At 36.1% G+C, this 15030-nt stretch overlaps 1 protein-coding gene across 10 annotated transcripts in view; it reads right to left on the bottom strand.

Annotated features, from left to right (window-relative positions):
- Nucleotides 1–15030, bottom strand: part of LOC113845091 (uncharacterized) — an 83336-nt gene that overhangs the window by 51135 nt on the left and 17171 nt on the right. The gene's annotated exons all lie outside the window — the stretch shown is intronic.

Here is a 15030-nt window from a genome sequence, read left to right as displayed (position 1 = left end):
AGGAATCAAATGGCTTGTTCATACTGGAAATTTTGAAATTTGTAGCATTAAATCTGAATGAAGCAGCTTAACTCAAAATGATGAAAACCCCTTAAAATAAGATTTAAGTAAATATACATCTTGGGTTACATAAGGATAAAGAATTATGAGATTTTGCAATTTGTGATGTGAAAAAATTTCATGAAATGCTAAAAACAAAGTACTTGCCCATGCATTTAATCTGTCCAATAACATATAAGCATATGCATTTCCATTTACTTTAAGTTTGCTATTATTTTAAAATAGTGTTGCCCCATCTCAAGTTGTCTATGTATATGCTAGCAATGTCTTTGCTAGCATAGACATTTCCATTGTACTCTGAAAACATGATCATTGCAGAACACCTGCCAACATTAACGACAATCAAAGACATTGAATGCTACATAAACACACAAATATTTCATTATATAGTCATCCTTATAGTTTGATTGAAACTCTCTGAACTCAAAGGAAGCTTTTTCTTTCCTTAAAACAAAGGTTTTGGACAAGATTTCAAACACACTTACCATGCTGTTGTGTTCAGACCAGGAATCATTTATAGACTCTTGCTGCAGCATGGTCCATGGCCCTTTTTTACACAGATTAAAGTAAAACATCATCAAGAACTAAACACACTGAAGTTTTAATGCTCCGTGAGGAAATATTTTTTATAATTTGTGTAAGGCATTATATTTCCAGGAAGAAAACCTTACTCCTTGAACTTCACAGACATGTGAAAAATATATGATACTTCAGCACTAACACAAAAATACTATATGCAAAAATAAACAATAATTAGCCTGTGCTAGGACAATTTATTCATAGCTTGGCAGAACTTCCCTCCCATCATTCATAGAGATACATTTCAGCAGTCTCTTCAAACGATTGCCATGTGCTTCTACTGTATTTCCTTTTCTGTCTGCTGGTTCCACCCTATAATTAACCTGCTTAATTCAATATTAGTATTCCAGCAACTTCAACAGAAAATCTGTTGTGCACAGGTGAGAACAGCTAAAGATTCTATGGACTGTTGTACGAGATACAGCAAAATGAGTAGTTGGGTAGAAGTAGCAAATCTATTAGAATGCACTGGTTTAGACCCAAAATTCTGAATAACTAGCAGTGATGGGAAGCAAATTCAGATAAAGAACAAAGCACTAAAACTGGGTTTACTAAAATACAACATTTCTAAGAATTGTCTGAGTATGGCAAGTACTTTTCTAAATTTACAGAAGTGTCATGGATAATTTGTGGATTTCGTGTTATTACTATTTTTAGTCAATCCACAGTACAAGCTGCTGAGCTTTAGTCCTTCTGTCTGCATCTCATATTTTTTAAAGATGTGAGCTTATTGCAGTTGCAAGCAAAATAAAAATAATTACAAAAAAAAAAAAAAGCTAAAAATAAGAGAACAGAAAAGAAAAAACATCAAGCTGTCAATCCTTAGCATTGCTTAGTCATAGTTCCCCTCTACTTCACTTGACAATACATGAAGGATGTTGCACGCATCCTTAACATATACACATGCTCCCAGGCACACAGAGGCTCTCCATCCTTCTATGAATCGAGAGAATGCACAGTCACACTGGAGGGTGCAACTCTGCCACACTGGCAATCTGGACAGCACACTCAGCTAATACTACTAACAGGGCTGTGTTTCATGTGAAGCCACCACATGAGAAGCAGTTTTCCAAAGAAGACAGCGCACAGACAGCTAAGGATTGGTATAATTTGAACAAAGATTGGAGAAACACTGTAGGGCATCAAAATTGTATATATAGAAATTCTGATTTAAGAGTGCAAACTGAAGCTCTGCTTTAAAAAGGCTGACTTTACATCAAATGTAAGAACAATTTACCAACGGCTATATTCTCTGCTTTTAGAAAAAGGACTGAAAGAGAACCATACACCTAAGCAATACAATTTATTTTCTATTCTCCTGTTCAGTAGTCACCATGTTCTAAAAGGTCAGGCTCGTACTACACAGGATGTTTCAGGTAAACAACAACAACAACTCTTTTCTGGAACTTGACTATAGTCCAGTCTCACAAACAGCATCATTTGGGTCTTCAGCTGAGAGTCTTCCAAAAACCAAGCAGAACTGTACTCTTCCAGGATTGCTATGCTCTACCCACAGATAATTTCACCAGGCAAAATTTAGATGGGAATTGAGCCCATTGAATGCTACTGCAAACTGAGCTAGAGTCTGTTCTGGAAAAGTTATTATGTATGACTTGTGCTTACACTTTACATGGAGGTATTCAGATTTACAAACCAGTGAAGCAAGTAAAAAAAAAAAAAAAAACAAACCACACACACCACGACACTGTCAGAGATTCCTCCTCAAACAAAACAAAACATAACAAAGCAAAACAAAAAAGAAAAAAATGAGATGACATTGAAGCTACAACAAATAGTTTGTGATGAGAGGATAAAATTACACAATAATTCCATTGTTTCTGGAAAAAAAAAAAAAAAGAAGATAGCAAAGATACTCTTCTTGACTCTGAAAACTAAGTATAATACAAATAAAGCAACCATAGATGTCTTCCTTAAAAACTTGACAAACACACTTAATTCTGTGCTTACAAAAATATCAGCATGAAACAGCATGTGAAAAAAAAACTTTTTTTAAGTTCGATTCTCTTCATTAATACATATTGACCATTTTAAAAAGAAAGACATTTTCACTTCTGTTTAAAAAGAAATATTCAATAGTTTTCAACAACAATATTAGAGTCAAATTTTAAAAAATGCTGAAAAACCTGTAAAGAATTCAAAATCAAGATCACGCAGACTAAAGTAAGCAAATGCATGTAGATGGAGAGAGCCAAAAGGTTTGAATTTCTTAATTTCACAACCAAAATCAAGATTACATGGAGTTCAAATCAGTGCAACCTTTATCCCATGCACATTTCAATTCTCATCATTAGGGCAAAGAAAAAGAATGCAATGCTGAGAAGTATCGAAGAGCAAAGAAGGATTCATTTCCACACTAAAAATGCATTGGATTCCCAATCTCTGTCTTCCTTTCCCTTTAGTATTTGCCTTATTTTAAACATGTTGCTCAGTAAACACATATTGATGGATGTCATCTACTGTAGTTTTGTTCAAAACTGTAAGCCATCAATTTACTACTGACTTCAGGAAGATAGGTGAATTTTGCATGAACAAAAAGTAAGGGTTCCTATATGCACTATGATTTTTATGTGAGCATATATAAATACACATGCACATAAAAGCTGTCCAAACAATGGTTACTTAATGACAGGCTCACAACATAACATTTAGGCAGCTAATTAGGACACCTTATTTACCAAAGCATTCAGCAGCCAGCAGTCTCCAAGGGAGTTCTAAAAGCTGTTTCTGAAGCTCAACTCCACAATCCTATTTTTCATATGAGTGAAACACAATCTGATTGCATTGAGAGGTACAAAATTATTTTTAATGTGAGGGATGGAAGCATACTGCAATCACAAGCCTTGTGCTAGAGACAAGGATCTACTATGAAATCCCAGCAGCAGCCAGGAGGCAGAACGATGGCAAGGGAATGGCAGAAGTCCTGAGCTTGTGGAACATGAACTCCAGTGCCCAGCATGGCAGCACTGCTGCTAGGTGCGGTCTAGAGAGGACCAAGAAGTGGGGTTTGGTTCTCCAGCCAAACCCCACTTCTGTTTCACTTCCATGAAAATTTATCTTTGCCAAACCCTGTGCTGAAGTGGAACACATGCAAAGATGTGAAGAGTTGCCACATATCGATATGCCATTCAGTCCAACACAAAGCACTAACAAAAAGTACCAAAGATTAGACACAAACTCTCCCCCTAGCACAATCTGGTTGCAAGGATTTATGGACAGGTATATTTTTTATTTTTTAAATGAATGAAATAAAAAGCCCATATGGGTATATAGGTAAGTGCAGAAACAATACAACCCAAGGAAATATGTATCTGAAAGCCATCTTGCAACCGTTAGAATTTATTTCGTATCTCCTTCATAACTGGGCTATGAATCCATTTACTTTTTAAAAGTGTTTTTCTTTTTTTCTTTTTTTTTTTTCTAATAGCATGCAATTTTTCTCTTAAAAGATAAAAACAACAGTAAATCCAAACAAAACCCCACAATATACTACATAGCATCATGTGACAAGAGTCATCTTAAGACCACAGGACCTATTTCCTCCCTGTCAGGAATCTGTGGGCACTGTCTGTCCTGCTCAATGTTACCAAGCATTACACAACCCCAAACATTGTTTTTTTGGATCACTTAATGGATTAAAACCTGTCAGCCCTTAGCCAAAAAGGGAAAGAAAAGAAAAAGAAATAAAAAAAGTGCCAAATGACACATTAGAAGCACTATATTGTTGCTAAGTACTTACAGCAGGTTCACCTTGACAATCTGTCACAATATAATGGGATGTTCTGTCACAGATGAATCACCTAACACCACTCACACAAAGGGCAAGGGCAGAATTCGAAGTAACATGACAAGCCATGATTTGCCTCAATCCTCTAAAACATGCTAAGGTGGAATGCAGAAGAGAAAGCCAAGAAAGAAGAGATGAAAGTTTAAGGCAACAACACAGTGTTTCAAGACAGCACGTGTTTCTCTCTGCTCAAGTTGATGGACATGGCATGACTAAATGGCTAAATATGAGGTTAATTAAAAACAAACAGTTCATTTTTAAAATGTGTATTATTGACCAAAAATATTATTTTCTCAGGAGCTTGTTACATGAGCATTATTGACTTGATGGAGCATTATTAGCATGTCAATCACTTCCAGGCTATTTTTATAACCTTGTTCATGTTGTTTTATTGCAACATATACAGATAGAAAAGCAGATATACACAGTAGAAAGTAATGGAATTCATAACCTCCACCAACAATATCTGTTTTTTAGTATTTGGGGCCATGAGGAGGCTATAGGAGGGACTTTGACATTGGAACAAACATGAGAGTTCAATAATCATCTTTCTTAGTGTTAGTTTGTTCCTTTTACTTTCTAAAGCCACAACTATTCAGTCCCCAAGACCAAAGATGGTCTCAGAACATGCTCATTGCCACAGTGGGATGGCCCAATATAAAATTTAGACAAAGTATATAAAACAAAGTGATTACACATTATATATAAGATGTAAAAGGGGTGAAAGGGTTTCCTTAGTTACCTCCGTGAGCACACAAGGATTGGTGTTTACAGTCAGTGTAGGAGCCAAAATTAAGTTAAGTTTAGGATTCAGTTTAGCCTTTTGAAGAGTCAGTGAGAGTCCTGATGCCTAGTCTACCCCCATTGAAGAACTGCAGTCTTTGGCTATCCTGTTAGTCACCAGGAGATAAAGAGGTTGATTACTGCCAAGAACAAGACTGAAACCATGTGGTATAAGTAAATTTCATTAGGGACCACAGTTATTCCCATTACTACCCACATCAAATACAATGAGTATACTTTCCCCAAAATCACCTGTTTTCTGTGTTCAGTACAAATTAATGGTGGTGCTGTAAAAAACATACATTTTATTTATTTGCTATCTGGAAGGCAAGCAGGTGGCAAATGTCTCCTTCTCTCCAGCTGGCTGTGTCCATTCCAGCTGATCTCCCTGGACAAACTCCTGCTCAGTTTCCAGGACTGCCTGAATTTTTTTTATGTGCAGGCACAATTACCAGAGGTTGTTTTGTCTTATTTTTACCAAAGGAAATGAACTCTATTTTGCATTCTTTACTTGGGGCAGTCAGAGAAACAGTTTGCAAAATGAGTGGTTCTGTGCTGCTTTTTTTCAGGCAAGGCAAGAGAATTACTTCTTAGAATTCTCCAGACTAACCCGAGTAAGATGAAGGCATCGAATTATTTATAAAAAGTAATGGAGAAAAAAATCAGTTCCAACAGTCACTTCTAAAAGCCATGTGTTATTTTGCTGACATAGGATAACAGCAGGGTAAGTCTAAGTAGCACCAACCCTTTAGAATCAGTGTCTAGGCCAGCATCTCATTCACAATGTATACATACAGAGACACATGCATGTACACAAAAATATTCTGCGTGGTCTGGTCTTCTCTCCCCCCCTCCCAAAGCCAGCATTTCCAAGATCAGGTTTTGCCTGAGTACAAGGTGGATTCAAAATCCTGTGGAACACTAAAACACTCAAACGTATAAGGCAGCTGAAGACTTTTTTGTAAGGTGACACTCATCTGTTGTAATACCCACTGGGCATTCACCGGCTCCAGAAAAAAAAAAAAAAAAAAAAAAAAAATAACAGAGATGCATGTGACATGACTGTTTTCAATTTCAACATTTCTTTTCTTCCATCTGTCTTGAGAAGAAATAAACTACAGCAAGCTGACAGTTCATTGAAACACAGTGTCATGTGGGATGGTAACTAAAGAAAGAAGAAGAATTATTTCCTTTTATGAAAACATCTAACCAAGAGGCTTCGTCAAGCTACCACCATGTTTGTGAGGATTTCATTTCCTTTTGGCCCTGGATGAAGTGCAACTGTGCTGTGCAACTCTAGCACTTACTTATGCTGTGAAGCAAAATTTAAGCATTCATTTTATTTAATTCTTTTTCAGAGCTTACTACAAACAAGGTTAGATCTGTATTTCAAAACAAATCTGAAGGAAAAATGTCAAGAGGCTGCTGAAAAGAATACTAAAAAGTGGCATTCTACAAGAAAAAGAAACTAGAAATTGTTACTTGAAACCTTTACTTCAATACATTTAGATCAATAAGCCACCAACAAAACTCTCAGCTAAACTGTTTGGACCAGTCAAAATAAACCTGTAATCCAATTAGCTTTCCTATTTGATTTTTTTTTTTTTTTGAAAACTTAAGAAACTTTCTACAGATGGCTTCTGGGCTAGTGGTCTACTGGAGGCAACTTCCATCATAAAACTCAGCAAGTCTCACACTATAAACATGTCTGATCTACAGCGTTTGGTGACCATTCTTAAGCTTAAAAAAGGAAAAAGCCTGAGGTATTTAAAATACTTGGAGAAAAGGGAGGTCAAATGTAAGTTGTACATCAAATGGAATTTTTACTGAAATAAAATTTAAAAACTGCTTTCTTGTGTTATTCTGCAGCTTGTACCATCACAACATGTGAGATCACTACATTCTGTCAGCTCAACAGTTATTACAGGGATGATCAGAAGACAGACAAAAAAAAGAAAAAACCCTCCACAATGGTACTCCTAAGATAACAGTTGTTAGCAAGCTCAGATCTAGCTTTAGATGTACGTGGATTAATGGAAAGATGTAGGTCTCCTCTTCCTACACACTATATGTCTTTACCTAGTGGCTCATAACCATTTTAAAGATTTTAAAAGTGAAAACGTCTACTTCCTTTTGTCAGTTAGGGACAACAAAGCCTCTTCAGTGCAAGTCTCTCTTTCACACTCCAGCCTGTAAATTAACAAAAGGAGTAGGAAAAGCCAGCACAACAAGTAAAAGAAATCCTTTACCTTTCTTCAATCCTTTAACGAACCAAGATGAAAACTCTCCTCGATGTGGAACATAGCAACTACCTTTCAGGAGAGGGAACTTAGGGAACTTGTAGTCCTTCTTGCTCTGTCAGTACTATAAATCAATTATGTCTTCATCAATTAGTAACAGTTGTCTATTGTTTTTTGCTAAAAAAAATGGAGCAAGCTTTGGAAACAGACCAATGCCCTACAAATGCTGTGTGATGGTGCTGCATGGGACAGTCGCTTTGCATGAGACTATCTTAAACTTTTTGCACATGTTCTAATTGATCTTGACCACTGCTATACTATCCAGTCTTGTTAAATTTCATTTCCACAAACAGACATGTTCCACAAGACTAGATGGCTTTCCAGTGAAGTGACAAAAAAAAAAAAAAAAAAAAAAAAAAAAAAAGTGCAACTTTAGAAAAGAGAAAAACGCTATTTTCAGAATGCAGTGATAAACCTAATATAGGGCAGCAGCCTTGAACCATAACTTTAAATCCCAAACCCTAAGGGTTACTGCTTGGAGCATGTAAAATTCAGTGTACTATTATTCTGAAAAGTATAGCACAGTTCCGTACCTACTGTTATATACAGAGGCTCTAGAATGGATGGGACTAATCTTTGATCAGGAGAAGAAAACAGTTATTGTTCATACGGACTATTCATATGCAGACGAATGCAAACGTTGACGTATGACTAGAGTAACATGATGCAAGACAAAGCACTGGACAGTCATGTCAACAGACATGCCAAAGGAAATCGGATAAAAAAAGAACAAAACTCTCTCATTACTTTCACTCAAAATGAAGTACACTGTGTTACCATAAGGACTCTGCTGGCCATTTTCATGATTTTATATGTCAGAGACAATATTTACAGCTTTATTCTTTGCAGCTCTGATTCTAACCTAAGATCATAAAATACTGCACACAGATAAAAACTGCCATGCTTTGAAAGGTCGTCCTGTCATCACAAACATTTGCTGGTTACGAGGACCACCAAGGCCACAACTCACTGTGGCTCAAGACATTTTGCTGTCACCAGGATCACGATGAAGTTGTACTGCCATTATCCTTTTAAGGCCTACTACCAGTTCTCTTTATGCTTTTCTCCCCAGCTATGAGTTTCTGTGCCTTTGTTTGAGAGAACTATTGCTCACATAGCCATGCTGGAGCCACATAAGGGAACCACCATTAGGATCCATCAAGGGAAAAAGTAGAAACTTGTATCTAGAGAGGAGAAAAGAATAAGAAAGGCCCTTTCACTTTTTTCAGACAGCAATTCCACAATTACTTTCTACAACAAAACCACAGAGCTAAGGCAGACCATATTTTCGGGAGGTGGAATCACAGGAGGACCTCTTTAACACAGCAGATTCTTACACAAGAAGAAATGTATCCCCTCTTTGCAAGAGGTCAGAAAATCTTTGGCAAGTTTTTCCACATACTTTTACAGAACTAAACTGATTTTATATGCTCATGATTGAATTTAAGAAATGATATACGTGATCTTTTCTTTCAACCCAAGCCTTTTAGGGGGGTTTCAAAAAGCTAGTCTAATTCCATAACTCCCTGTGAAGTTCTTGGAAATATGTTCATCCTCACGACAGAGCATGAAGTTACTTGTACTTCCAGATACCTGAACAATTCGCTACAGAAGTACTGGACTAGAACTGGTTTCCCAGTGTTGAGTTTCTCACAAATATCTTACGCAGACATAAGAAAGTTCTCTGCACTATTTCTTTGCTTACATTTCTCATCCAGAAATAAGAATAAGAACAGCAACACCTCTATACTTCCCAGGCTTGTTGTCAGATAGATGCATTGAAGAACGTGAAGTACCTGGATACTACCTAACTGTGAATCACAAAAATACCAATGATTGCTAGGCAGAAAGGAATGAAACAGAAAAAGAAGTCAAGGGCCTTCTTTTGACTGACAAACAGACCTCAAAATTTAAACATTTTCCAGAATACAAGAAGCAGCTGCTCCCAATGCTCTTCAGAAGAAAATCTTTAGACCTCAACAATTCAGTGTTTCTTTACATTGCTGTAAGAGCCATCAATCCAGACACCAGGGAGAGCAGATGGCAGACAGCACATCAGCTAGCATCACTTTTTTCCTTATCTGAAAGAAATCCAAAGCAGTTCTGGCAACGTTTGACTTGTGACACATTGCTTGGATGCAATGCTTTTTATCTTTATGGTAAATTACACTTTAACTGTTTTATACTGACTTTAGTTAGAGGTTTTGTCAACAAATGGAATTCAGGTGTTCTTAATGTAATGAGGCATAGTTCCTTAAAGGTGAAGCAGAGAGTTCCTAACAAATGCAAACAACTTTCTTCAAACCAACAAATGACAGAATATTGACAAATTTTAAATTTTAAGACCGATAATTTCACTGGATTTCATCATCAAAGAACAAGTAAAGAAGAGGCAAAAATCTCATTCTATTTAAGGGAAAATGCCTTTGAAATAGCATTCATAAAGCCCATCTATGTAACTACATATGCAAAATGTCTGTAAATACTATTCAGAGGAAATCTATTTATTTATGCATATACTTTCCTGCTGGGTTTATACAACTGCTGTAACTGAATGAACAAAATTAATCTGAGGATCAAAACTCTGCCATATTTTAAAATAACAGTAATAATAATAATAAACTGCAGCTCATGGTTGTGCAACCATTTCCAAGGTATCATTTTTTCATCATAAGCTTTTCAACAGCTGTGACTCATAAACCATAAACACTTAGTACTAAGAAATTATAAATGACAGATGATTTATGATGTGTTTGTATCTCTCTATATAAAAATGTTCTTTCTTTACATATAGGTTCAGTATGCTATACACAGAAAATGTGGTTCATATATGAAAGGAAATCAGGGATGCAACTAAGACACCTGACTATGAACTTCAGTTGACACTGGCAGGTTCTCTTTAGCATACAAACTGATTTTTTAAATACTGAATTTGAATGATACTGAACTGCTCGAATTTTCTCATGGACAAAGGCTTTGATTTCAACAGTATACACTTCCTTTCTACCATGAGCCGCAACATTCCCAGTTTGTGGCATGTGTCTGATCACATTATATTTAAGAATTGTTCTCTTATTGGAATCTTTTTAAGCTAAAGCATATATTCTCTGTCAACAGTATTCCACATTTCCCCCCAAAACAAAGCAAACCATTTTTAATAGCTTATATCAATGTTTCTTGGATCACTTCAGATATTGTTTCCCATCATCACTGTATGCCTAAATCCACAGTTTTACAGACTAGAGAGTTATTGCCTGGTTAAACAACAAACCAACCAACCAACCAACCAAAACACTTAATGACACCTCAACACCTCACATAGAATGTGTAGAAATATTTTAGAGAATTGCAATGCACATAATCCTACAGACATAGGTTAGGTAACCCTAAGTAATATCCTCTCCAGAAGCATAAAATCTATATGACACTTATAGTAGAACTATGTGTCTATGTGACACAAAGTACATCTTAAGGTAACCAAAACAATAATATAAAAGAACCAGACACACCGTCCCATTTATCTTATCTAGAAGATTAAATATCATGTACTTTCTGGTTTAGTTCAACTCTGGCTTTTGCTGGTTTTCCCTCATTTTGACTTATTTCCCTCCGCACTTCACAACTAATCTGCAAAGCCTGTGAAGGAGTTAAACTTTTTTTTTTTTTTTTTTTTTTTTTTTTTTTCCCTCCAGTGGTACGAGGCTGTTAGTTTGGGCCATCTACAGGGATCACTTCACTATAATATAAACAAGCACTAAACGTAATGTGTGTTTCACAGGCAAATGACCATGTGGGAGTAAAAAAAAAAAAAAAAATAAAGGCTTTTATATATTGAATAATTTGCTGCAGTTGAAGCATGCACAAGGAAATGATGCATCACATAACGTCATATGAAATTTAAAATTGGATTCTTTTGGGCACTTAAAAGTTGGCCTAAACCACCTGCCATACAAGTGTTTTTGAAAGCCCCTAAATTCCAAGAGGTTACACTTTATCTATAACAGAAAAATCTCAGATTTGTTGCACACAGTTCAGGATACGTTGCAATATTTTTCTAAAATAGAAGGAACTCAATAAATAAATAAATAAATATGTTCCTGGTAGTTCTTGATTTTTTTTTTTCCAAGTGTTAAAGTATTTTTTTTTCTCCCCAATTTCAAAACAAAATCCAGCCAAAAAGTGTGTGTGTGGGGGGGAGGGGGGGGAGGGGGGGGGGAGAAATGGCTAACTATACAGAGGAAATACAGACTTGGCTGTACATTACAGTCAAGTGCAAAATTAGATAAACTGAAACTTCCACTCCAATCTACATGTTTTAGTTAATATAAGAATTTTCATTTATAATATCTATATGTACCAACTGAAGCAGATATGTTTTTTTATACTTCGACAGCTACTTAGCAGAAACACTTTACCAACACTACCTGTCAAACAATGTGAGAACAAACCCTGAAGGAGCATATTCTTGACTGCATCCTTCTGATTTACAAACCAAAAAGCTGGATGATTTCCTTACCAATTTTTAAAAGGAAAATTGTCACTACAGTATAGAACAACACTTTGAAGAAGCACAAAATTCCCCACAACGAGGGGGAAAAGTTGCTTTTTTACATAGTATAAATGACGTCACCTACTTTTCTAAATGGCTTTTCGGTTTCAAAAGATATATATATTGGAAATAAGTGCTAGTTTCAATATGTGACACAGAGTCCAGTTGATGAAATGGTGGAACCTGAAATCCTGATGAACATAATGAAAATGGATAATATTTGGACAACATAAAACAGTTGAAGACTTCTCTGTCCTGAATACAGAGAAAGCTTGGAACTTCTTAATGCTCAGAAGTGCTTGACTAGTAGGAACTTGCACAGCATGGATAAATAAAAACTATAGAGACAAAGAGTCACTGCAAAAGGCTCTTATAAGTAAGCAAAGGTAAAATGTAATCAGCAGATGAGTGACCAGCAAAGAATACTTTGAGTTAGGAGATCAAGAATCATAGAAAGGCAATAAGAATTGCCCAAAGTGGAGTGTGAGTGTGCAAGTGATATTAAGACAGAAGACTTAAATTTCTATCAGAAGTGACAGTTACATTGAAAGATAAAACAAAGCCAATTTGTAATGGACAAAAAAAAATACTGCAAGCAATCTAAGGAAAACACAGTAAGTACAGGAAAGCTTTCTCTCTCCTATCAGTCAGGATAATGATGCTGAACATGGAGCAGGATGCTTAATTGGTGTAAGGCTATGAAAAAACAGAATTCCATCAAAGGGATGCAAAGCCCAGAAGCCTGGGGGAAACCAAACCATTCCCAGCCCAGACTAAAGTAACACTATTTAACAGTAGTCGTCTTTTGATTTTATTGTCATATTGACAGTGATAACAGATATGCAGCAGATGGCAATGCATTACTGGCTTCAACACTATTCATGATTCCAGAACAAGTTATAGAAGTAAATGGGGGGAAAACAAAATGCAACATAAAAAAAAGTTGATCTTGATAAAGTTTTTTGTTTTGTTTTGTTTTTTTAAGACAAAAAAAGTATAACAGATACCCATCATCCCTGAGAACACTGCAAGACACAACGATGGCGTAGAAACTTAGGAAATCATGACACAGAACTGCAAAGTACTATTCCTTAACTCCTATAGTGGGAAAAAATGCAAGGTATCTATAAAATTAATAAGAAACAGGTTCAACACAAACAGAAGAAGGCAGGTCTTTATGTAATTTGCATTAAGTTGCAGAAGAGTTGACCCAGTCAAGATGAGTGCTGAAAGCTTGCCTGCATTCAAAAGTGTCTGTTCAAATTCTTGGAGCAAAAATCTATCAGGGGCTATTAAGCAACAAGAAACCACCTCTGGCTTATAAAATCCCTAGACTGCAAACTGCTGCAGCCTGTGAGTATAATTTCAGGCCTGACAAGTTCCTGTGCTTCTCTTAAACATCTGCTATTGACCACTGTAAAAAGAAAAAAAAAAAAAAAAGCAAATGCCAAGGAAGAAAACTGTAAAGAAGAGTATAAAAATGCAGAATACTAAGTGGATAAAAACTGATGATTAATACAGTTAGTTTAAAGTTTCAAAAATTTTTTCTAATACCTTCAATGACTGGAATAAGCTTTCAGCAGAAACAGTGAAACAAATGACTATTTTTAAGATTGAGGTTGATCATAAAAGAAATTACATGCCAGAATTTCCCACAAAAGCAGCAGATTGGACACAGCAAGGCAAAAGACCCTTTCAAGTCTTACACTGCTAATGGAGCCCTTGATTTCAACTAGGGCCTTGACAAATTAAGCTCCAGAAGAAGGAATCCAATCTGTTTGCTTTGTTTCATTCTTGCCCAAGGAAGCTGGAGGATCTGAGACACCTATTAACAAATATAGAACTAAAAATGAGCAGTTCAACAAAATAACAGCTGACAGAATAAATAGGGGAAAATAAGGCATCAGCTCCTACAAATCAAAATACTAAAGGCAACGTTAAAAAAATAATGGGGGGAATGGGACACAAAGAGACAGATGAGACAGAGGTGAGACAAAAGCAAACAAGGTCCTAGAAACATTCTTCTGTTATAGTATGAATTTGTCTTATTTGTCCAGAGCTAACCTTTCATCTCTTTGATTTGTTGAGAGTAAAAATATTACCTTATGGTCCATGGATGTCTAGACCAAGGGCCAAAGAGGAGAAATTGCTGTGGCACAGAAATTAAAGCAGAGGCAATGTAATTTTTCTATTTTGAACAAATGTTGTAAAATGTTTGGAAAAGGCACAATCATTGCATTTGTTTTCTGTACTTACATCTCTCTTCCATTTGAATATATCTACAACTGCAAAAGTATGATTCTAGCTTGCAGACAGCAAATTTTATAGATCAGAACATTAGCTATAAATAAGTATATCTTTCTTTGGTCTTAAAACCTGAATTCTTTCCAGGAGAAGACTGTAATTAGTATGACATGGGGGCTTTTAGCAGATGTGAAACCGGATAGATTGAGCTCTCGTATGAATAGCCTGAAACAAGGTCTGTCTTGCATGGTTTGTAGTAATGGAGAGGAAATTGAGCATTAAATACAAATCAACAATCATTCATTTCACTGCAGCAGTGGAGCAGCAGAGCTAGTGAAGTCACTCTTTTCAGCACCTTGCATCCTGCTGGACTTTATTTACAGCACTGAAGCTCCCATCTTTGGAAACGGCCACCTACAGGGTAACTCAAACAAAGAGTGATTAAGAGAGAAAGCAATTTAAGGTCCAATTTTTATACACAAACATCAGAGAAGTGACCTTTTCTCCGCTTGCAATTTATGGTGGGCCTTTAGATATATTCATTAGGCTATCATTCTACCAATTCAAAGAGAGGTCAGCGTGGCATAGTACTGCAAGCCGGAGTAACAGCAGATATTAGCTGGATACTTGTACAATAAGTGAAGTTGGAAGATTTATTAGTTTTCTAATCCAAAGACTGACCTGACTCTCCATTTAAAAGTTGAATAGGA

Source organism: Anas platyrhynchos, chromosome 13 (assembly GCF_047663525.1).
Source record: "Anas platyrhynchos isolate ZD024472 breed Pekin duck chromosome 13, IASCAAS_PekinDuck_T2T, whole genome shotgun sequence".
Lineage (NCBI taxonomy): Eukaryota > Metazoa > Chordata > Aves > Anseriformes > Anatidae > Anas > Anas platyrhynchos.
This window is presented reverse-complemented; position numbering and strand designations above follow the sequence as displayed.